This window comes from Rhipicephalus microplus, chromosome 8 (genome assembly GCF_043290135.1).
Source record: "Rhipicephalus microplus isolate Deutch F79 chromosome 8, USDA_Rmic, whole genome shotgun sequence".
NCBI lineage: Eukaryota > Metazoa > Arthropoda > Arachnida > Ixodida > Ixodidae > Rhipicephalus > Rhipicephalus microplus.
Genome location: NC_134707.1, coordinates 28,264,345 through 28,288,839, shown reverse-complemented (window position 1 = coordinate 28,288,839; position 24,495 = coordinate 28,264,345). Strand labels below are relative to the sequence as shown.

The 24,495-nt window shown below is 45.7% G+C and overlaps 1 protein-coding gene across 3 annotated transcripts in view; it reads left to right on the top strand.

Annotated features, from left to right (window-relative positions):
* LOC119164322 (spondin-1) overlaps positions 1–24,495 on the top strand; it is a 180,873-nt gene that overhangs the window by 102,957 nt on the left and 53,421 nt on the right. Inside the window, exon 1 of one of the 3 annotated variants that reach the window (XM_075871392.1) lies at positions 20,134–20,269. The exons of the other annotated variants lie outside the window; for them this stretch is intronic. The gene's annotated coding sequence lies outside the window, so the exon portion shown is untranslated. Of the gene's footprint in view, positions 1–20,133; positions 20,270–24,495 lie in introns of those variants that run through there. 3 annotated transcript variants of the gene reach the window in all.

The following is a 24,495-nucleotide window of genomic DNA, read 5'->3' as shown; positions in this document are numbered from 1 at the left end:
TTACGCAATATAATAAAGTTTTCTTTTTGTCGTTGGGACACTTACCTAATGAGTAGAAGTCTTCCAGAAGACAGTTTATTTTATGTGCTGTTATTTAAGATATTTTAAAAAGTTTTCTGATGATATTCGTGGAGACTATACGCTGAAGAAGCGTGAAGACCGTGAGTTCACAGGCTTTTTAAAAAAAGTCTCGGGAGTCCGAGATAAATCGGTGTGCCTGGTCAGCTTGCGTGTGCATGTGTGTGTGTGTGTGTGTGTGTGTGTGTGTGTGTGTGTGTGTGTGTGTGTGTGTGTGTGTGTGTGTGTGTGTGTGTGTGTGTGTGTGTGTGATTGTATAGCTGACCCAGATATTTCTCCAATAATGAAAACGACATATGTAAAGCCTCTCTCTGCAGCGCTCTCTTCACTACGCCACCTCATGGAGCCTAATTAGTACGAGTGGCTAGTAGATGGGAGCATTTATACAGCGTACACAATGTCGTAAATCAATTTAGCTTCCGGCGTCGCATTGCGGGCATTGTTTTACATTTAAATGCGCCGCCATTTTCTTGTCAATTCCTTTAAGCAAAGCGGATTTGTGTAACGTTCAATGAATAGGCTCAACTCTCGAAGCCCTGAAGCGCGAACCTGAAAACCGCCCTCTATTCATGTTGCGCCATCTTTTATTTTTCTGAAGAACCGCCTTTCTTTCTTCTCACCCTTTCACTTACTCTCTTTCCTTCTGGCCTTGTCTTCACGTCCAGTTGATCCATCTCGCCCCATTACAAGCCATGCGTGCATGCTTCCACCGGTGAAAACGAGCTTAATGAAGTGGGGCCATTTAGCGCGCAACTCATTTAGCACGCCTTCTTCCCCGCTCACTCTTCTAGCCGTTGACGACTGCAAAGGGTACGAGTGAGAGTGAGGGGTCCTAGTGGCTAAACGAAAACTGCCCTTGTCGGTGAACAAGACCATTGCCAGCGACGCTTAAATGAGCAGGGCCGGGCTGCTGTCGTCGGCGCGCTTGCAAGTAGGGGCCCTACAAGCGCTTCGTTCTTGTCGGAGCAGAATTATTTCGTGAGGGAACGGCATGAAACCAATCTGCCGTGATCGGACCGGACTGCCATCTTTATGTCCCAGGTTTTCAGCCTTTCATAGATGAGGACACGGTGTACCAGACAAGCCTCATTCATCCCCAAAAACGTTATTTGGTAGAGATCGGCACGGACGCTGGCAAAGTTTTGTTGTTACAAAGCAATAAATTTCACTTACCCATGAAGGCTAGCCATATTAGAACTTCATCAGCGAGAGACAACTTCCACAAAAGATCTTGACACCTTGGCCTGTGGTATCGGGCTTCCGCAGGACCACGATATCTCTACTGAGCTACTTAAATGTGAAAATACGTCAAAAACGTCTGTTACCTCTAATCACGCGACCTCGTGTTTTATGTATTGATACTCGCTATTCTTCATTTTCCTGTATCTTGTTCTTTGTCCTCTAGCTGATATATCCTTTCCAATTTTTTTCACCCCACATGTAGGCTATAGCCAACCGAGCCAGAGCCTGCTTAACCTCCCTGCCCTTAACCTCCATTTCTCTATCATCAGCGCTGAAAACGATGCAGCAGCTACATTGCACAGCCGACAACCTGTTGGTTTGTGTCGTTTCTCGCGCAGATAAAGTTAACAAATATTGCATCAAGATACACTATCCCGGCAAAGAGTACACTCAGCCAATGCGGAGTGGTTTTATCACTTGACAACGGTCATCCGGCTTCGCGATCATTGGTCAGTGTTACAACGTGCCTTCGTTTGCTTCGTTTAACGCGGTGTGCCATGAAGATAGTAGCAACGTATTTTGATAACCCTTATAAGCATTGTAATGAAGGCTCATAAGAGTCGGCGTGTATGTAACTGACAGCACATTTTAGGGGCGAAGCTCCTTACAGCGGCACCTGTTCGTCCCTCGTGGCCGTAGTAGTAGTGGGTAACAAGTATCACATTTTGACCTCAAAGGTGGTGCTGGTGAGAGATTTCTTCTGTGCATTATTGAACAATAAAAGATAGTGCTCAATGTACATGCCAATGGCTGCTAAGGGGGAATGAGAGACAGGAGAATTCGGCTTTTATTTGACGCGCACGCTGCAAATATTTATTGTTCAATAACGCACAGAAGACAAGAAAAGGTTGCTACGTTATACTCACTGGGCGTAACCTCCAAGGTTTTAGAAAGGTTTAGTGAGCGTTGGGCCACAGTGCCATGAATACAGTGAACTAGTATATACCATGAACTCGAGGTGGTTAAAGGTGGGAAGTAGGCACGAAGCGCAAGCCGTAAGAAACTGTGCGTGTGCCTCCTCTCGTTCAGTCCTTGGAATGTCCGCTGGATGGCGGTGCTTCTATATGAGGAATATATGATGAAAAGATGTGATATGGTGGTACTTGGAGTGTTGAATAGGTGGACGAACGGACACACAGACAGATGCATGGACAGATGCACGGATGACTGCACGGATTACTGCACGGATGACTGCACGGATGACTGCACGGATGACTGCACGGATGGATGGACGCATGGACGGACGCAGGAGCGGATGCATGGACGAAAGCAGGGACGGACGCACAGATGAACGTGCGGACGCATGAACAAACGCACGCACGAATGGGCGGATGGACGCACGGGCGGCCACACAGACGCACGCATGGATGAACGGAAGCAAGAACGAATTGACGGACGGATGCTTCGCCCCACTATCCATCATTCACTCCGTGAATATGTTGCCATTTTTTTTATCGGCGTCCATTAGAAATGGCCACAACAAAACTGTCTAGTCGTATCTTTTTTGTAATGTGTCCCGGCTCAATGCACATCGATAAGGCCAGTTTTTTTAAAGCCATTGCTCAACTATATGCCGCTTTCGTCTCTTTATTGGACACTATGGTACGGGAAATTGTGCAAGCCTTCTTTAAAAGACAACCTCGATAACAAAGTAAGACACTCGCCTGAGTGGTAATCAGGGTTTTATTATAAAAATCCACCCTTGAAGGCAAAAATGCTTACCCTCTTCGTTGTATTTGTTAAGTTCCTGTCACTAACTGTCAACCATTAACGTTACCACAAGGATGTGACAACCAGAAACCTTGTTAAAGTCAGATTCTTCAAAATCTGAAAGGTTTCCTTTTTTTTTTGCGCCCGAGAGGTTTTCTGCCATGCATTATTTTGTCTTCTCTTGCAATGGTAGAGTATGTATAGTACTCTAAATCGTTACCCACTTTTTTTAAACACACTGGCACTTCGCTGAAGTTTTGCCAATGTGGCCTCATATAGTGTGAGGCCCAAGGGACGGCTTTCAGCTCTCCCATAGAAGAGTACCACGTGCTCTGAATGGTTAACCCTTTTTTTCTAAACACTTTGATTAGCATGACTTGGTGCTCAACTGAACCATCAACCTCCAACACACAACCATACCAAGAAGGTTTATGATTCAGGACAGTTGAGTCGAGACAATGAGGTGCTTCCGACCGGCAAATCGCTTGACCAGCCCATAGAATACTCAAGACTCTGTATATAATTATCAGAGGTCTAAGGAAACATGCGTTTCGTTTCCTTACTAGGGCTAAGTTCTTCACTCCACCCTCGTCATCAGCTAGGGTGTAAACCAGGCGTACGCCTTTTGGCTCTAAAGTGGACATTATTGTCGCGCGGGGTATGATTTGAGGCTGTTAATTATCCGTGCACACGTCGTCGTGACATCGGAGATTCTCGCTTGGGAAGCAATCACGTCTATTTTGTACGCACTCTCTGCAGTGACGTCTGGGCGTCGTCTTTCGTAGTCCTCAAAACTCGCTGACTAATCATGTTGTAGTGTGTGCCGACAAACTTGCCGCGATATCTCGGTGGCGAAAACTATTGTTCGAGCGTCAGGAGGCGTTCTATTCATCGGGGCGACCTATTCAGTCCATTCTGCTTACGATTCAATCTTAAGGCGTCACAATAAGTCCTAACTATGAATCATTGTTCGCGCCTCACACAGCGTATAGGCATTTTCACGCGTTATAATTAGGCTCACACAGGGGCCTCGTTGTGTTTCATGGAAGTGTTATTATTAGGCGGCCTTACGCAGTAGAAGGCATCCGTAGCCACACCAGTGAGTTAGGAGCACAGCTGGTATGCATTTTTGTGTCATCGTGGCGCTGTTTTTGACGCATATGGTCTTGTGACGTGAAAGCACGGGCAACGGTTTCCGACATTCTTCAGCTTGTGCAGCTGCTCGTGAGACGGTTGTCAACTCTGAAGGATCCGGCCGATGAGGAAGAATTCTGTTCATTGTGAATGATGGCCGGTGTCTATAAAGAAGAAAGAAAAGCGAAAGTCTAGTGGTGCTCTGTGTTGAAGAGTAATAAGCACGTGTCACAAAAGGCGGTGTGATATCCCAAGTTGGGTGGTCGAATGAAGCGTTCAATATTTATTTTATAGTATCTACGGAAAGCGCGCAGCAAAACACAAAGGCGGGGCTGATAGCTCCATTTTGAATGGAGCTAATTGCATGTACAATCTTTATTTGTATAATGACCCATTAATGGAGGAGTGTATTCACCTTCAAGTAAGGGTGAAAACAACTCCTTTTTGGTCATATTATGGTCAAGTCCGGTTATTCAGTTATTGTTCTACTCCAAAGTCAGAACGTATGCTCTTCTAGCGAAGTGGCTTGTCCCTAAGTTCTACAAAGGGGGCGAAAAAGGGGGGTGCTGTAAGTGCACGCGTCATCTTCAAGTCATATTTGACTGCACGACTAGAGTGCACACCGATGCTCAGCACAAATTTTCAATTGCTTTTACAAGGCTATTATCGTATGTCGTATTTGATCATCTTATTACAGCACAAATAGGGGTGCTATCCCAATGGTTGAAACTTCCCCCCCTCTCTAAAGTAATTCACGAATGTGAAAGCGGCACCCACCTATTCCCACCCTTTCTGACCAACTGAAAGCTTGAACGTCTGCGATTTCTGAGAGAACTTATTGCATGTGTGCTGTTTTGCTGAAATGAACCTCCCTTGTTAATACTCTTTAGATTTCGCTAATAGGTAGTTTTTAAATAGGGTACGCTAAGTTAGCGTTCGTTGCAGTTGCCTGCTATCTCCGTCAATTAACGGGAGCCCGCAAGTGGTTAGAGTACGGCGCATTCGCAGTGGTGCAAAACAGTAACGCAAAGTTTCACGTACGCTATTCGAAAACTCCCTAATAACAAGTATTTGGTGTACTTCAACTTCCACCTGTCTTCGACTCTCGCACAGATACCTAAAGAAGCAGCAAGTGTCAGCCACTACGACACCGTATACACAATCTGTAACATAGCCTGAACTCAATACCCCCCCCCCCCACCCCAATGAAAATGAAGAAAAATAAGAAAAGAGAATGAGCTGCTACATAGAGTGCTAAAGCGATGTATCGGTACTGCGCGGGACGTTTATTAGCTTTATATTTCCTATTAATTCGAAAGAGAAACTCGTGGTGTCGTTTGTGGATTCCCTCAAGATGACTCGAAGACTAAATGAGTCGAAGACTCACAATGACTCGAAGACTCACAACTTATGACTCGAAGACTCACAAAAAATGACTCGAAAATGACTCGAAGACTCACATCTGATGTATTGATAGCTTGCACGTGGCGTCATGGCCCCAGCTTCATGACATAATGGTTTACCAATATGGCGGCATTGATGGCGTAAAAGCAGCCTAATCAGATCGCGTTTGACCTGCTTGATTGGAATAACGATGTGGCCAGAATTTTATTGGTCACTGAGCGTCAACCACAAGAACACTTGCAAGTGAAGCAGTGATAACATTCGCACATGACGTCACAAACCTTTCGTGTGCCATGCGGTGCACCAATATGGTGGTTTGAGTGACGTCAGTGTAATCCATTCGTTGATGCTGTTCGCCACCCTTCAAAAGGTTTCAGCGCCTACCGTGGTTTCACAGCACTGCCTCCAAGATCGGAGGCACCTCCCCAGGTTTTTGCATTGCCCCCGTGATCAAACCACGCTTTGACCAAGCCGCGATACGGTGTGATTACGTCAGCATTCGATCGTTAGGTCACTGCCACGTCATAGTGATGTCACAAGTTTTTGTCAGTCTGTGACGTCATTATGATGTCATCGGTGATGTCGTGTGACGATGATTTTTGTCACAGGACGCCGACGGTCAAATTTCGAATTTGTTAAGACATCTAAGGTTTAGCATAACAGAGAGCTTAGATACTTATTTCGCATTCATTCTAAAATAGACAGCATGTGCCAACACAGACACAAGAAAAAAAGTCAGAAGGGAGTCAGGGAGCACTGACTTCCGTCTCGTGTCCATCTTTCCACGTGCAGAATGAAGACAAATAAGGCTTTTGCTGTAATAAAGTTTAGTTGCGAGTGAACCTCCTAGCTGTCGTTAAAGTGTTGTAACCTAGTTACGTGGTGCTGCAATCAGATGCTGCGACGAGCCAGCCAACACTGAAACCCTTGCCTGCTAAAACTACGCCTCTGTACCAAGTGAAATCGCAATAGTCCACGTTGTAGTCCTATCGTAAGGTATATTTCCACGCTTTGCGAGAGGACATTTTGCGACGCCACGCTTTGGAGGTCGAGCATTTGGCAATCTAAACTGCCTCGCACGCGCTATTAGATTACAGTACGAGCTCGCCACGCACCATTTCAAGCGCCCCTCGTCCCGCGCCTGTATGGAGCGACGTTATATTCGCGACTGCGTCGATAAGCTCTCTTAAACGCTTGCTAGTCGAGATATCTTTGCCATTGCAGACAGCACACGACAGCGAATTTCAGCAAGTACATAACTGCAGAAGCTGTCGGGTGTTTACTACAGCCCCTGATGCAACTTCTTGTATCGCTTTTTTCCATAGCGATGGAACTTTTGTCGACAACCTTCTGTTTTTTGTTTTTTTAACCTTCCGTTGCGGCATTCATTCGCTTAAGCCACGTGCAACACTCCAACCGGATGTGACGTTTCAGCGCCCTATCATCTTTGAAGCGTAAGCTATGTGCACCCGGAACTTTTGTGCACCCGGAACTTCATTCGTTTTCACACCGCCACCCCCGGTCGTCAACATGGACATGATATGAATCGTCAATTCGCGTGCCACTGGTTTTCCTGCAGTCACGAATTTGAACAAACGTTCCTTTTTTTTCAGAAAGCCCCTCACCCTCGCATTATGCGTGCTCCTAAAACAGCAGCACAATGTGGGCCCTTTCAAGCATGCCTTGTTTATTTATTTATTATGTCTCGTAGCGTCGTCTGCTCAAAATGCAGTGCCGAAAATGAGCGCAGCTGGAAAACGATACGAAGTTTCCGTCGGTGACACATCTGTTTTAATAACGTCTACGCGAACGGCTTTTTAGAGGGGAAAACCGCCGCACCCGAAAGTTGGATGCGGATAATTAAACGGCCCGTGTATCAAAAACAAAACATAAAAAAACTATTATGTTTTCATGCACCGTCGTTCTTGCACGCAGGGGTTAATGAGAACGCGAAAACTTTCTGTGCACATAGTGAGCTTTTGTCAGAGAGACTTTTAACTAAGATTGGATGCACTGTGCTTCTTATTACGGGAAATGTGAACTTGCTCTGACATATTGTGTCAGGAGATTCACTACAAGCCTAACAATAAAATCGAAGTGATTACAAAAGCCAACACTTTATTCACCTCACTAAACTAAAAGTTCACCGTCACCACTGGCGGTATGCACACGAGTGATGCGAAACAATCATCGCATGATGACGTCTCTATATAGAGAGAGAGAGCGAGAGAGAAAGATGGAAGGAAAGGCCAGGAGGTTAACCAGACGCACCTACGGTTTGCTACCCTGCACTAGTGGCGTACGGATGAAAGGGAGAAGAGAGATAGGAGAGAGGTAAGAAAGATACTTACGAAGACGAGCACGCTTGGGAGACCACACGCCGTCTACAGGTGGTCGCTCAGATTTGTTGCGTTCGAATAATGTAGTAGCACTTTAGTCGCTTTATGTAGTATTGAAGCACACCGCCAGGGTCCTGAATCTTCTGTACTGGAAATGGTGTGGAGTTTAGCTGGTTTGAAATCATCCGGAGCTAACATCCCCGGGTGTAGTATCGAGCGCAGCTGCACAGGATGCGTTCGATGGTCTCTTCAGCTCCGCAGGAGCCACATGTGTCTTCCTATAAAGACGCTATAGGAAACTGGCGCTATAGTGTTTACGGCACCTATAACGCAAGGCGCTTCAGCTGGCATGGGAATGAAGAGTAGTACACAAATTTGTCTAATTTTCGGTCGTTGGGCTTCGTTTGGCTACCCGTGGCCCGGATCCGCTTTGCTGCGAGATGAAGTTCAGCAAAAGTTTAGCAGTCACGCTGCACCACCTTGACATTTGGGGCTTCGCAATTGAAATTTGGTGAAAAAAATTCATAACGGCCTGCTCTTTTATTTGAAACAAAACCAAAACACAGAAGTAAACAAATCCAGAAGTGCGTTTGAAGCCCGCAAGGTCGGAGACTAGGCAAATTTGTGTACTACCCATCAATCTCATGGTGGCTGAACGATCACAGTGCCAGAGTCCACTCTAGTTTAATTTAACAACCTTCATGGACGCCCCCATGTGACGTCATCAAGGCGTTACGTATCCTTTAAAATGTGTGACGTTATCGGAGCGTCACATAACGTGAAATCCCGCGATGACATCGTCACATGAAATTGCCTCTATAGGCGAGAAGTGTGGAATGCCGGAAGGTTTAGCGCATCATTGTGAAGCTAATCTTAAACGATATGAATTGCTCGGAAAGGGATAACAAATAGATATGGATAATTTATACTGGTAGGGAAATGAATATGAATATTCAATATGAAAAGGTATGACTAATGATATACTCAGAGTTCTGCGCAACACGTTCGATACCTGAGCTCCCCGATACAAGATTTTTGGAAGTGGCAGAATCGGAAGTCGGATTTTTTTCTCCTCGATAAGAATCCTTTAGTAAGTTGCAATTTTATGCACTAGCATAAACTCTAACCTTACATTGAGCAAATGATGAAAACTTACTTTTCGCGCTTTGAACTTAAAAAAAAAAAACAATCATTTATGACACTTGTACTAAGAAACGAAAGTACTTGGCTGATGGATTAGAGAGGATCCTTCCATCGGTCACGGCTTAGATAATACCTTTATATCAAATAGCACCACAGTCATTCGCTGAGCCTTTGTAAACTGTGTGAACTTTCTTCTTGTCATCTTGAAATCTACTCCTATATTCATTTTTATTTTCAAGCAGGACTGAGCAACACATTATGCATGGCTTTCACAAGTTGAGTTGGTAACAAGAAAAAACTAGGTTGCTTGATGAGCTCGAGCTACAACCTAATTTTTTAGTGCCTTATAGGTCCCCTGAACCACACCATGCTGAAAGGTGAGACAGCAGTTTGTTGCTTTCACTACCATTTCTACAAGCACTCACTCCTCCTCTATCCCTATTCTTTCAGCAAGCACGTTAATTTTCAGCACCAAACACCACGACTGCTCGATACCTTGAAGAAAGAGGGCTCACTCTATCAAATGTCAAATCTGAGTTTATCTTCGTCACAAACGGGAAACTTCCAAATGCCCAGGAAGACCGGCAACTTGTTACGCTCTCCATACAGAATGACCCTATTGCCAGGAAGCCCTGCATCAAAGTGCTAGGCTTCTGGTTGCAAGAGCCCCGCCGTGGTGGTCTAGTGGCTAAGGTACTCGGCTGCTGACCCGCAGGTCAGGGGATCGAATCCCGGCTGCGGCGGCTGCATTTCCGATGGAGGCGGAAATTTTGTAGGCCCGTGTGCTCAGATTTGGGTGCACGTTAAAGAACACCAGGTGGTCGAAATTTCCGGAGCCCTCCACTTCGGCGTCTCTCATAATCATATGGTGGTTTTGGGACGTCAAACCCCACATATCAATCAATCAATCAATCTGGTTGCAAGATGATGGCAAGTCGAATGAGTGGCTCCGACATCGAATACAACAGTTGCAGCTAGTACACCATCTTTTGAAACGCACAACGCTTATGTTGAGAGGCATCAAAGAACACCAACTCAGGCGCATTACACTAGCTTTAGCCATTCCCCGCGTCATGTGTCAATATCTATATATTGACATCACCAAGACCCGAAAAATCGAAGCTTAAGACCCTGCTTCGTCAGATTTCTCGCACGATACTGGGTATACTTCTCATTATTCAAAATCTGAGAAGGTTCAAGGAACTGCAGTCCTGCCGAACCTCGACGAGTTGCCTCAAATTCACCGCGAAGCACAATTCACGCGCCTCAAACATTCTGCACAAGGATACGCCCCGCTTCGTGAATTAGGCTACGACATATCTCCACCTGTCGCATTTGACGCAACCCAGCCCCCACGGGCAACGCTCGACCAGATCACCGTCGAACCAGTACCGCGGCACAAGGATCGAGATATCCAAACAGGACGACGTGAATCACGAGTGCAACATCTCTAAAAAAAGGCAGGAGGGTGGATCTTGTGCACGGATGCATCTCCGTCCCATACCAGCGAGGCATTTCGAACGGGAATAGCTTCCGATGGACTCCCACTGTCATGGGGCTTTTATTACAACCTTAGTACGCAATGCATTGCAAAAATCACGGCCATAGTAGAAGCAGTTATCATACCCAACTCAAATGCCAGTTATTTACTCATACGCACAGATAGCCAAGCAGCCTGTCGAGCCCTCGCGACAGGTTATATTTCAGACGCTCATTACAGCAAATTTACGAAACACTTAGCTGACCACCCTTTGTTACGTGTTCGTATACAGTGGATACCTGGTCACTCGGGGATCAGAGGGAATGAAGTTCACACTCCATTGTCCTGCGTGAATCTATCTCCCAAGCACTCCTTTTTGGTGGCCCGATTTACTGAATCGCGCCGAATTTCTTGCTATGGCACGTTTAGACGGGTGCGAACAATTAGATGAGACGCGCGACAATCGCAGGGTTTATCCCGATCCTCCTCACTCCATGACGAGACGCGAGGCAGCCCTGATAAGGCCTGCCCAAACTCACTCTTCAATGACACCACACATTCAGCTCTGCATACAAGGCAAGGAAGGGTCTCCTGCTTGCATGGCCTTCGGTGGCCTCCCGGATAACGCTCACGTTCTGTGGGACTGTCCGGGTGGTCGCGCAGCCATGGGCGAGAGCCTCAGGTACATACCTATAAACCTAAGACCTGCGACCCTGGAGGAGTGGCTGGCGGACTCGTCCCCAGACGTCATGAATACACTGCCTCAGCATTTGAAACTTCTAGGCCTGTCTGATGAATAGGCCTTTTTTTTTACTAGGCCTTGACTGGGATTCCCTTATATTTAAAAAAGTTGTTCTCTCTCTCTCTCTCTATCTCTCTCTCAGCACTAAGTGGTGAGCCAGTCAATATTTCACACTTTTTCACTACAGGCTGCAATCTCCGCCTGCGCAGTCGGAAACGCAGAAAACGAAGTGAAATCAGTGTATAGTACACGATAGTCATGCGAGACAAGGCAGCCCGAGCGTCAACGTACTGCAGAGCAAAGCAGAATAGGCGCCAATTCACAACGAATATCTCTCGCATATCGACTATTCGAGGGCTCATTTCATGCGGATGTCACGTGAACAAACAGCTTAGCGACGAAACTGTGCCGCAAAGATGGGAGATGTCGGCCGAGAATAACACTTTCGTTCTTCGTATTTTCGAAGGTATTGGTTTAGGGGCCCTTTACGTCAGCACTCTTGGTCAATTTTTCTGAAACTTTCATCACCAAGCATGCCGCTGGCTTCCCTCTTTTCGTCTGAAATAGACATTCTCACTACATTTCAGAGAACATCATGGGTGCGTTTTAAGAGGTAAAAATGTAACAGAAATATTAGTTGCTTGATGAGGGCGAGTTAACTTAATCATCTCTCTCTCTGGAATCATATACTCTCCAACATTTTCTATGTAATATTTTACTGGGTCCTGCTTCCATGCAGCGCACTGGTGCCGAACAAACGGCGCTCCAAATTAGTTCGCGCTGTGAGCGGAAGTAGGCCTGCTCCGGAAGTAATATAGCACCACCGGGTGCCTGTCTCGTTAAGCTGTAGCTCGCCTATGCAAGCTTGAAAGCAGAAAGAAACGCCGAATGCGAGGAAAAATAGAGGCGAAAGCATAATTTGAAATGCTGTGTGGTAGTGATTGCAAACTTTGTGGAAGACGCAAACAACGTTATCACGTTGGCTTTCAAACTGGGATTACGCGAAATGTGTAATAGAAGTACATCATAGAAGAAAAATCAGACGGCTCCTTATGTGCGTATAACAAACGTAGGTGGCTTCTCTATATTCTCATTGTTTTTTTTTCTTTTTTATTTCTTCTTTAGTAGTGACCTAATAATTTACACTGGATTAAGCACATTGCCCAAAAGAACGAACAATCGCAAAAAACTGGGTAGCTGACATCACCAACCTGAGTTTAAAAGTACTCTGTAAATTGTTGGAACGATGATGAACGCTAGAGAAAAATACAATGTCAGTGCGAAGATATAGCGCCTAGTTCACCATCTGGTGTGTTGCTGTGACAAAAATAATGACCAACGTCTGTCTCACGCGGCCTTCTGGAGTGCAGTCAAAATAGGCTTTTTTTTCTTTTACTTTGTGGGTGAGGGGGACAGGACTAGTTGAATGCGCTTGTCGTTTTGCTGAAATGTCTTAATACTAAATAGTCTCTTCCACGCTTGCTCTTGAAGAGATTAATCTGATCGTGTTTTTCTTTATCTTGGAGTTCGCTGTTGCTGTGCTTTTTTTTAACAGCGCAGCTGTTATTGTTTGTCGATAGAGTGTAGACCTGAAACGCGCCTTGTCTATCAATCACCTGGAGCAGCTTTACATTGCTTCGCATATGAAGAGAACCGTACGATTGCGTTGCTATTGGCCCGAAAACGATAAAATATTAGAAAGAAAGAGAGAAAATAATACAACACAAGAGAGAGAAAAAATTAGAAGAGAAACAAACAGACATATAGAAAGAGAAACAAAATACAGCATAGACTTCTTTAGTATAGTATAGCACGATGACAGAAAAGGGAAGTGGTGGTAGACCTTATGCATAGCCTTGTATAGTATATCAAGATGATGGAAAAGGGAAGAGGCGGTAGACCATAGCATAGCCAAAATTAGTTTAGCGTAGCAAGATGATGGGAAGGGTAGTGGCAGTGCACCATTGCATAGCTTGTATAATATATCAAGGTGATGGAAAAGGAAAGTGGTGGTGAACCATTGCATAGCCAAATATAGTTTAGCATAGCAAGATGATGGGAAAGAGAAGTGGCAATGCACCATTTCAAAACCTTGTATAGTAGAGAATAGCAAGATGAGAGAAAAGGAAGGGGTGATAGACCATTGCATAGTCATGTATCGTATATCAAAATGATGCAAAAAGGAAGTTGCGGTAGACCATTGCATTGCCAAATATAGATTAGCATGCCAATATGGTGGGAAAGGGAAGTGGCAGTGCACCATTGCATAGCCTTGTGTAGTAGAGAGTAGCAAGATGAGGTAAAAGGGAAGTGGTGGTAGACCAATGCATAATCATGTATAGTACATCAAATTGATGGAAAAGGGAAGTGGCGGTGGACCATTGCATAGTCAATTATAGTTTAGCATAGCGAAATGATAGGAAAGCGAAGTGGCAGTGCACCGTTGCATAGCCTTGTATAGTACAGAAAAGCGAGATGAGGGAAACAAAAGGGGGCCTCATTGCATACCCTTGTATAGTGTATGAAGAAGATGATGGAAGTGGTGGTATACCATCTCATAGCCTCGTATAGTACAGTATAGTATAGTATATAGTATAGTATATTGTATAGCAAGAGGATGGAAAAAGAAAGAGGTTGTGAGGAGGAGCGAAAAGAGGAGCGTAAAAGGTAAATCAGAGCATAGTCTTGTGCAGTACAGTGTGGCAATGATTGAGAAAGATGAGTGAAGGTGGAAAGGAAGTGAAGCAGGATGGTGAGCCTTCAGCAACGCTGTTTTCTCTGTCTTCGCTGCACTTGTGCGCAGGTACCCGATCTTTTTTGTGTGCTTTTTTTTTCAGCCACATTTTTTTCGAGGCCTTAGAATTGAAATGGCAATGCGCCAAAAAGTATTTTTTGTGGCTTACGGAGGAACCAGTACGCTACTGCGCAATCATGACTCTGCCAAAACAATGGACCTTTGAAGGTTTCCATCCCTGCAGTCCCACACAGGCTAGCACATAATGAGATAGGAGACAGCTATTCTGCTTATGGAGCAGTCGTGGAAGAAGTTACTAACACAAAGGTGACTAGAAGGCTGAAGGCTCGACTAGATTGTGCAGCATACACTCTAAAAATTTAAGAGAGTGCTGGGCATTCTCGTTGAGAGAGTACTTTCTTGTCCTATATTTCACTCTCTTTGCCAGAGTAAACTCCGTCTTGTTGAGGTAGAGTACAGTTATTCCCCCAGAACGGGTCAAAGCACCCCCCTCAACAGAGTAACGGGACGCTGCTCGAAGCAGAGTAGCATGACCCCACGGAAGAGAGTATCAGTACATCTAACAAAAAATGGCAGAAATTCGGCCGAAATTGGGCTTTTTAATTGCTTTTAGCGGATTTCCTCGCTCGCAGATGGTATAAGGTTGACTAAATGTGAGCAATGCAAAAGAAAAGACAAAGTATAAAGAAATCGACTAAGTGTGACTGAAACTATCGAGCACGCACTGCACATTGCGAGTGAGACACGTTAAGCACTATACTACACTGAAAGAGGGTACGTGGGCGTAAAATCCTTCATGTCATAGGTATTGTTTGTGATATGTCTGCATTTTCTTGTTTAGAATGCAGATTTGGGTGTTTCCGGTATTATAAAAACCAGCCGGACCGTAGGTGACGTGTTTAATGTGTTTGTTTTGTGCTTCGTAAGCTCAGAGCTTCTATCCAAGACGTTTTTTTTTTTTACAGTAGAAAAAGAAGATTAGCGCAAATGACTATATGAACGGCATCTCCACTGACTCGCTAAGTGGTTTGTCACTTTTGCGAAAGAAAAATCGCGCTTCTTAAGTGTACAATAAACAATTTAGTTTTCTTTTTGGACATATTTTCGGTCATTCTTCTTCACGTACTTCTTCCCGTTCTACGACTAAAGCCACAACTGTAGCCGTACCGTACGTTAGGCTTACGGCAGGTTTCCCGTGTGCGATGGTCGTATCGAAAAACATGAATATAATATAAGGAGACTGTCATTGTCGTTCGCGTCGAGTTTCGATCATGACCGATTGAATAAGATAGTATTCGCTTATTTCACTACACAAATCTGAAGCTAAAAACGCATATATTAAGAATTCGAAGTGCTCTCTAGTCCGATTAAATCCACTGGCGCGCGCTGAAAATACTGTTCTTTGTGTTAATCGTCTTTAATGCCTCCACAAACAAATGCAGCACGTTCTACTGCGTAAATGTGTAGTTATAGGTAGAGTAAGAAGCAGTTTCACTCTCTTATTTCATACAAAGTGAAAATGAATTTCAGTCTATCATATGCATTGGTATAGAGTACAAGAACACTCTGAAGAGTAACTTGACCTTGTTACTCCTGCGATACCCTCTGCAGTTTTTAGAGTGTCCTTGATGTTTTTCACGGCAACAGAAGAGACCAAACGCAAAAAAAAAGACATGTGGCATATAAACGATGAGCATGTGTTCAGTTGTTGGGATGGAGGGGATTTGTGCGTCCGTGCGCGCGCGCGCGCGTTTTGGTCATAAGTAGTGTGTTATGTGCCTAGCGCGGTTCTTCTAGTTTCATATTAAACTGTATCTAACAGAGAAAACGAGGCTCTTTATACAGCATCCCAGTTCTTTCTTTCAACCAGTATTTAGCGTAACTGGGCGCCTGTCGACGTGGCGAGGTGCTGTGCGTAAACTTTACGCAGTCGACCTTCGACGAAGAAAACCGAGCACTACGCCTCACGATGCCGCAAACATCGCGGGAGTTACTAAGTGAGTTTTCTCTAATTGCCCCCGCGCCCGTGCATCGACTTCTTAAGCAGCAATCGGGACAAGGCTTTACCACGCGTCGCAGCTGCTTTTGTCTCATTATAAGAACAGCCAGAACGGGCGAAACAAGTAAGAAAAACAACGTGGAAATGATAATAATTCAAGCCACGTAGCTAACGAGTGATAACAAAGTGTGAACCAACGACGGGCTGCTCGATGCGGCTAATTATTTATCGTCCTCGTCGTCGTCGCCTTCTTTATTTTGCGGGGCCCAGCGCTCGGTTTTCCCGTCCTGTGCGTTCATAATGATGGCGCCGACAACAATAAATGGGATGAAGATGCAATCTGCGAAAGCACGTGATAAATTAGGCACAATGGAAATGAAATTTTCGTGAGCGCTCGCGCCTCGCAGCTTACGTATACGTGGAGCTCTGTAAGTTCCGGAGTTTTGAAGTTAGCGCGTTAGCGTGACAAAGCAAAAAAGCAAGAGGGGTGGGGGCTATAAAGAAATGATGTCGGAGGGCCTTTCCACGGTGAATAATAATAATACTCATGCATGAGACCTTGTTCTTTTTCTAAGAATGTAGTCCTTCTTGGGATTTTTTACCGCAGCAATTCTGGTCTGTATATCTGTTTATCTGTCTGTCGCATGGGTTATCCGCCCGGCGAAAGTTTAAGCACTTGTTGAACGCCCAGTCATTTCGAATTGGCGGCTGCGTTCATATTTCTAAAGATTGTCGGGCAAAAAGCAAATATTACGCATATATGAGGCGTAACATCAATACGCAAGTATTAGGGGGAGAGGGGTGTTTCTTTACTAAAAGATACGTAGATATGCAGATCTAAGGACCCTAGTATTTCTTAGGCTGCACTGACAATGCAGCGCCACGCATGGAAGAAGGCCGGCAGGAGACTGTCATCTGTTGACGACGTTTGCAGCGAAGAAACAGACAAGCAGCCATCTTTTTTTCTCGCTCTGATTCATCTTAATTCAGTGTACGAACGTCACAGTTAGGTCATAGGATTTTGTAGAACGGCACTCGAGATAACCTGCAAAGCTTTCTTTCTCTTAGTTTCCTGTAAGTATAAAGAAAGGTTGAAATGATTAAATATCCCCGCCGAGCTGCTATAGTACTTGTAGTGTTCGATCGCTCCCGTGCATGTCCTGTGATTGAATTCGTGTAGCGATAACCACATTTGTATGGTAGCAAAATGTTGGCGAGCCCCGTGGCTTAGTTTTGTGTGCGCGTCAAGAAGACCAAGGTGATCGAAATCTCCGGAGCCTGCAATATCGTCCTCATAGTCACAACGTGGATTTGGGACGTTAAACCCGAACAACTACTGCTGCTGCTGCTACTGCTGCTGCTGCTGCTGCTGCTGCGCTCCGATTCATCAAGATTTAATTTCAACTTGCAGCATAGCGCATTTCCCATTAGAACTTCAAAAGAAGCCACTTGTCACGATAAGATCACACACAGAATATGGGTCGCATACGAGTGTGTGTTCTGTGTGTGCGTGTGTCAGTTTGCCATCTTTGAAACAAAAAAATCATAGCATATCGATGGAGTGGATGATGATGAGTGGGGAGAAGCGTCCATTTATCCGTCCATACATCTGTCTGTCTGTTTGTCCGTCCTTCCGCCTGTTGGTCCATTCACATGACCGTCTGTCTGTCTGTCCATCTAGTGAGCACTCCAAGTACTGCCATCTCGCATCTTTTCATTACATATTCATCATATACAAGTACTGCCATCCAGCGAACATTCTGAGGGCTGAACGAAAGGTGGCTACTACTAATACGACGATGACACGGGACATAGACCCATGGCGTAAGGAGCGTCGCCTCTAAAAAAAACCTTACATAAATGTAGAAAATAGATTCGTCAGAATGGAAGTGATACTTCGATCTATATTACTAAGCACATTTCATGAACATCCGCATGCTGTCAGAGCGAAAAAAAAAAACACAGCATATCCACGGAGTGAATGATGCCAGTGGGGCGAAGCGTCAGCACGTTCATCCGTGCCACAGTCCATTCGTCCGTCCATGCGTCAGCCCATGTGTTGGTCCGTGTGTCCGTCCCTCTATCTGTCTGTCTGTCTGTGTGTCCGTACGTCCGTAAGTCTGCCTGTCAGTCCATGCGTCTGTTTGTCTGTACGTGCGTCCTTCCGTCCGTCAGTGCATGCGTCTATGCGTCAGATCACGAGCGCGAATGCAGAAGGCACGCGGGTAATACCGACGAGACGCGAGCCAAGGAAGCCGAGCACAAGCGTCTTCAACACGCCCGTCGCTCTGCTTCGTCCATGCCCCACCATCAATCTGCCACGTATGGCGACTATCCAGGAGACTGAGGGAGGCACTCCTCCTTCGCGCACCCAGCCACAACCCACGCAGCAGCCAATCGGAGACTAGTAATACTGCGCCATCTAGAATATTCTTGCCGAACTGCAGTTTGTATGTACTTCTATGAGACAGCGCCATCTATTATACGGTTCGAGAGATACTCATAATGGAATAATTGGAAGCGCAAACCAACGGGACACAAGAGAAAAGACAAACAAGCGCAGACTGAATACTGCCTTCCCCTTTTTCATGTATTCTCTTTCCCCTTGAGCTTGAGCAAGACTTGACTTAACCTGACCTATGTCCTACTACGTATAGAGCAATAGCGCTTCAAAGTATTTTGACTGGGCCTGAACCAACAACCACGCAATGCGAGCGAGCATAATGCTGGGTAAAAGCGCAAATCTCAACCCGCCTTTCATATTCACGCGTCGGAAAATTCCACATGAAATCCAAGTGAGAGCGTCCCGGGACCAACGCAAGCGCTGTGCGACTGCGGCGCTGCAAGATTCACGAATCCTCCAGCCAATGGCTTTTCGTATGCATGGCTGCCGCCATTCATGTGTCCGATCCCTTGGCCGATCTCTTGAGAACCAGTGCGCGTCGAGCGGCGGGGCTGGAAGGTGGCGCCAGCGCGCGTGGTGTCAACTCAGCCAACTAGAACGGCGCGACCGCCTTTCATTGGGTCGGCTGAGCTCTTATCAGAGCCGCGCACGCACGCATACTCGAGGCGGCGGCACGGTTCCACCGAAGCCGACAGTCGAACCTCCACAGGAGAGTTTCTTTCTAAGTTTGCTTTAACTAGTCCCCCCTTTTTTTATATCATCCAGTGCGCTTTAGTGGGGACTTACGAGAGTTGTGTTGGCGGCGGCCGCCTTTCGTATGACAGCTTCCTAAACGACCAAGAGTTTCTGGACCCACTGTGCTTGGTCACAAAGAGGCCTGGTGGTGGTCCCTTTGGACGATGCTCCGGCTTCAATGGGGTAAGTTGTCCAGCCGAGGACGCTGCCCACTGAACCGTGTACACGGAGCTACGCGTCGCTGGGGTTTGGAAACTGCGCCACGCTCTAATGCGCTTAACAAAGAGCATTTCCGTTGAACGTAGAGATTTGTGGTATTGCAGCGTGTCCAGAATAGTTATGGAATCACTTACCTATCTACAGAAGGGACGCGAGAAACATGTGTGGATTGAATTAGAACTCATTACTAGTCATAGTTCATAGTAAGCAAAAAAGATCATGCAGTGAACTTTTGTAATAATTGTCACCGTATGGCAAGCCTCTTATAGTTTTGGTGAAAAACTCTGCGGAACTAACACGCGTATTACTTTCATGAATATTTGTACAAGGACTGAAAGCCAATGGAAGCTAATGCGACCCAACACTTACCAGCCAACACTAGTCGAATCAGCTGTCAGTTCTCTTGTACATTTGTGATAACGTTTGTTTTGTGAGGTCTCTGTGTTCGCACCGAACGCACCTTTTTTTTTTTTTACAGCGAAAGTGGTATATGGCTAGGAGAAATGAAAATCCGTCTAGCAGTGGCGTGACGAGCGGTCTTCATTGGCTGTGTTATCAGTTACACCGTTCGCAGCGCCGTACCCAAGTGGGCACGCCATTGGCTGCGTTGTGAGTGACGTCGCGCATCCCGTTGCCGCCGTGGCGCCGAGAGCGCGCCCGACGGTTTCTCCTGAAACCTTCCAGTTGCGTGTGCCACGGACAACTCGAGAAGAGCGCCGAAAGTGGAAACGTGAGAGAGTTCGCATTCGCCGGGCTGATGTTGACGTCCGGGCACTACACAGGCGTGGCAGGCCGAGTGGCGGAAGCAACTATATATGTATCGGTGATCCGGTAGCCTTCCCAGCCGCGCTACAGTACACTCTAGCCGCGCTTAATCACCAACGGGTATGTATAGGTGGCGGGCAGATCCGGCCAAACCACGCCACCGGTGTTCTCTCTCGATGTCAAACATTTGCGGCGACAACGTGCTGATTACTGGAGCGCGTTCGCCGGGGCGAACGCCCGCTTTGGGCGGGAATCCTCGGCTGCGACGTCTGAGACCGCCTGCGGTTCGAGAACCACCTTTATAATTAACGCATTGCGAAACGCATTTGACAGATAGTTACACTGCTCCGTGACGTCTTTTGTATAGAGAAGCGACAATTTCTAGCTGACTTCGAGATTTAATTGTAAATTCTAGGTTGCGATGCTGTGCTAACACATTTAGCTCAAGTGTTCTCAGAAGCTTCGATTACCGACTGTAGCGTTTTCTGACACCATTCGAAAAGAGTTGCAGAACCCCTCTAAAGAGTACGAAAGAGAAGAAGAACCTGAATATTCCCGAACTTAAGCATACTACATTCAATTTGAATTTCGTAGCTGTTACGAAACGCGCTAACATGTATTAAGCAGTTTGAGCGAACTGTCATGAATCGCTGGAAAATTCAAAATTTTTATGAGACCTAGTGTTCTCTAAACTTTCAACGCTCGCTCGACTTAAGGGTTGTGAGGTTAGTCAAGCGAACCGTCACTTTTACGCCCTTTCTTCAGCGGTGCATCGGCGGAAATAAAATTATCGCTATTATTGTGCGTATCTTACGTGTACTACCCCTGCAGGCCGCCTTCGTAGCGTTCAAATGGAAATAAGAATTATAACAGCCAAATGTGGAGGGCTCAGAATCACTGAACTGGAAGCATTTCCCGGTGCACCTTCACATATCCTCGCTACAGATTGAGAACAAAAGTGATCCATGTGTAGCACTTGAGAATATCGTTCCAGAAGCTGAAAGCTGAATTCCGATTTCCTTTTAGTCTGTTTTGCTTCTTTCAGCTCAACGTTTGTTGCACTGCGCACTTTCGTTAAACAAATAGCCTGCAGGTTTCTCACGTGTGCTTCTTTTTCATTGCACAGACGAGAAATTCGGAATGCATGAACAAAATATTAAAGGAAAGATTGCCAAGGGGGCTGAACGTGAACCGTGAATACGGTTCAGTCATCCATGAGTCATTGAAACGCAGTAAAATAGAAAAATATAAATAGAGAGAGATGATAGGCTTGGGAGAACGTAGGGGCTCAGGGCGTGCACGTGTGTACACGGGGACTAATAATTTGGCACGAAATATGTCAAAGGCTCACCTGAGGCGTTTCTCTTTCAAACCTTCAGAACGACGCACTGATGGACGTGCCATCCATAGACTGCAATAAGAGATGAATTACATGCGAAACTGGAGCGAAGCCAGAAATTTTTCTGCGGGGAACGGGAGGTGGGGTTGTCTGCCATTCACGTATGTTTGTGCTCGTGTTTGTCGGTGTGCGCGCATACACACGAGTACAAAAATGCAACCGTTTCGGAGAAGCTTGAGCCCCATCCCACTGGCTGCACTTCAAGCAAATAATTTTTAAGACTTGCCTGACAAAACAAAACAAAACAGAAGTAGAAACAGGCTGGACGAGTAGCCTCATGGCTAACGGGATTGCGTGGGGGTTAGGGAGAACGAAGATTGGGAGTGGGCTAAGAAGGTGTGTCTGCTTGCCGGTTTTTCGCGCACGCTTCAGCAAGGCTAGAATCGATATCGGTGGTACTTTCGGCAGCGCTTTCATGCCAACGCAGCTGATAATAAGCTTAGGTCTTGCCTAATTCTCTGTTTTTTGTATTCATTCCTTGATTTTTGTGTGCTTTCAAAGATGCGTTTGTGCCTGTGTGTTGGGTTGGGGAGAGGGAGAGTGCTTTTGTGCACAGCCACATGGTCGAATGCAGGATTGCCTCTTGTGGGGGAGCAAACCAGTGTTGCATGGCAGCTGGGAGAGGGGGAGAGCACTGATGTAGCATGGATGGGGCCAACTGCTGTTGAGGCTTGAGAGGGAAGAGTACCCCTTTTGCACCCCCTGCCGACGCCCATGCATTGAACTGCTAACGTTTCATCGTTCCGATGAAAATTACTTGCATCGGTCAAATGTTTTGGGGCATCCCGTTTACGCTCGAACGAAAGTAACTAAGCTCATAAAATTATGGCATTTATTAAAGCGACGAGAGTGTTAGGCTCGCAAAGCCAGCCGTTTTAAGTGCAACTAGTTTCTAAAAATCTTCGTAAGCAGTTTCTTTATGCAAGTTTTTTTTTCATGCAAGCAGTTTCTTTATGCAAGTACCTTTATGCAAGATAACTGCGTATGCAGTCTTTACTACATGTATCCCGTAATACATGCCACCAAGACGAAATACAAGCCATAGCAAAAATGTTCTTTCTAACGTGCTAATTGTTATAACTCAGTAACGTTAACTGTTTCTCTATACCTAAGGAACTATACACACCGGCTAAAGGATGGGTCCCGGGATGACGCCATAATCCCAACTGTTATGCGGTACATATGCGTGATCCCCCAAGAATTGAACTGCCCAGCCAGGGTCGTAAACATGCGCCAGCGTTAATACTTTGCCACCGTATAGAAATGAGGTGCATCCTCACTGTGTGGAAAGTATATATGTACTGCACTGACTGTTATTTTGCATAGTTCTGTATGAACTGGTTTGTTGACCAGCGCCGCTCATTACGTCTAGGATGTGTGGGGAACTGGAAACATTCCTATAGGACTGTAGATGTCAAGTGTTGAAGGTAGCCGACCATCAAGCAAGCGCACGTACGCTACTTTAAGGTTTCCAGAGCCGAGGTGGCCGTCATAGAACTATCGTCAAGGACAAGCACAATATAATTCACTCAGAAGCGAGCATTTGCGCACCTGTACTAGGTTTTAATAAAATGGTTCCAAGATGAAAACTTCCGGTCACTTCTGGTGCCATGTATAACATCAGCAAAAATGAGTCGCATGGCCGCTGGATAATAAAGCTCTTAGGAACGAATGGCATTTCAGCTATGGACACTGATTTCTTTTTTGATCGTGTTGTTGAGATATTTCCGAAGCACGAAATCAAGCTGTCGAATACTCAGAAGGTTAGAAAGCATAATAAGCGTAGACTGAAGCTCCCAAAGTCCATTGAACGATTGCCACAACGCCGTTGTTTTTGAGTGCGAAGCTGGCTGGGGGGCATGTCAGGGTGCAAAAATTTTGAGCAAGAGTTTTAGTAGGAGCAGCAACAGCGTCGACCTGTGCAGGAGACCTCGGTTGTTTCATCTTTTATTTCTGCCGGCGTACTCGGCCAGCTTTGCCACCTTTCGCTGACGCTGCTACCGTTGTTTATGGCTCCTCATTAACGGTTAACGGACCGTAAACGTATCTTGCCCGAGTTCTGTGGAAGCAGCTGAAAGGTTGCTCACTGGAGAAAGAAACGTATCTTGATGTAAACGCGGAAAGAGCCAAGACCTCGAGACCTGGTACCGGTGTCCCAGATGTGTGCAGAAACGAAGAGAGCATTTGTGGTTTTGTTTTCTTTTGTTATCTTTTTTTGTTTCTATGGGAATGAACTAGAAGATTGATGTACAATGTTGTATAAGAGAGAGAGAGAGAGAGTCTATCAGCAACAGGCAGAGAGGGTGTTCTGAGCATGCGCCTCGATGCCCTTCTGCAGCTACTGCACAATGGAATGGGAGGAAGTTAGAAAGCAGGGATGAAAGATTAAGAGTGGGAGGAGATGAAGTGGCGTGTGTTTACGGTAATCACGCAGCGCATAGGCAGCATATAACCTTACAGCATATAATTTAGTCGTGTACTTTTCAGAAAGTCTACATAAGATATAGTGGCTGTTGTCGATGCCATCTATAGTTGGAATAGAAGATCGAGAAGCTATAAAGGCTGGGCAGGAAGATAGATGTAATTGAAAGAAAGCAGGCAAACATAGAGAAAAAAAGAGATGATGACGACAGGGCTAAAGAAGCTGCCGTATGAAATCGGTTAGCGATTAGATAACGAAGCAAAATAATGTGAGATACGCAGGTGGTTCTGTGCGTGTCGACACGTGACGCATTACATGCGGATAACCAGAGTCGACCCAGAATCTAGAGTGAAGAAGCTGGCACACATAATAGATTTCTTAGAGGTGTTTAAAAATAGTCAAATTAAAAAAAATGAGAACAACTTAACGAACATTGAGAAAAAGTGGCGGAGCATGAAGGGACGACGAATTATTGCACTGAAGTGAGAAGGCCGATTTGAATCATCATCATCCTGACTACGCCCA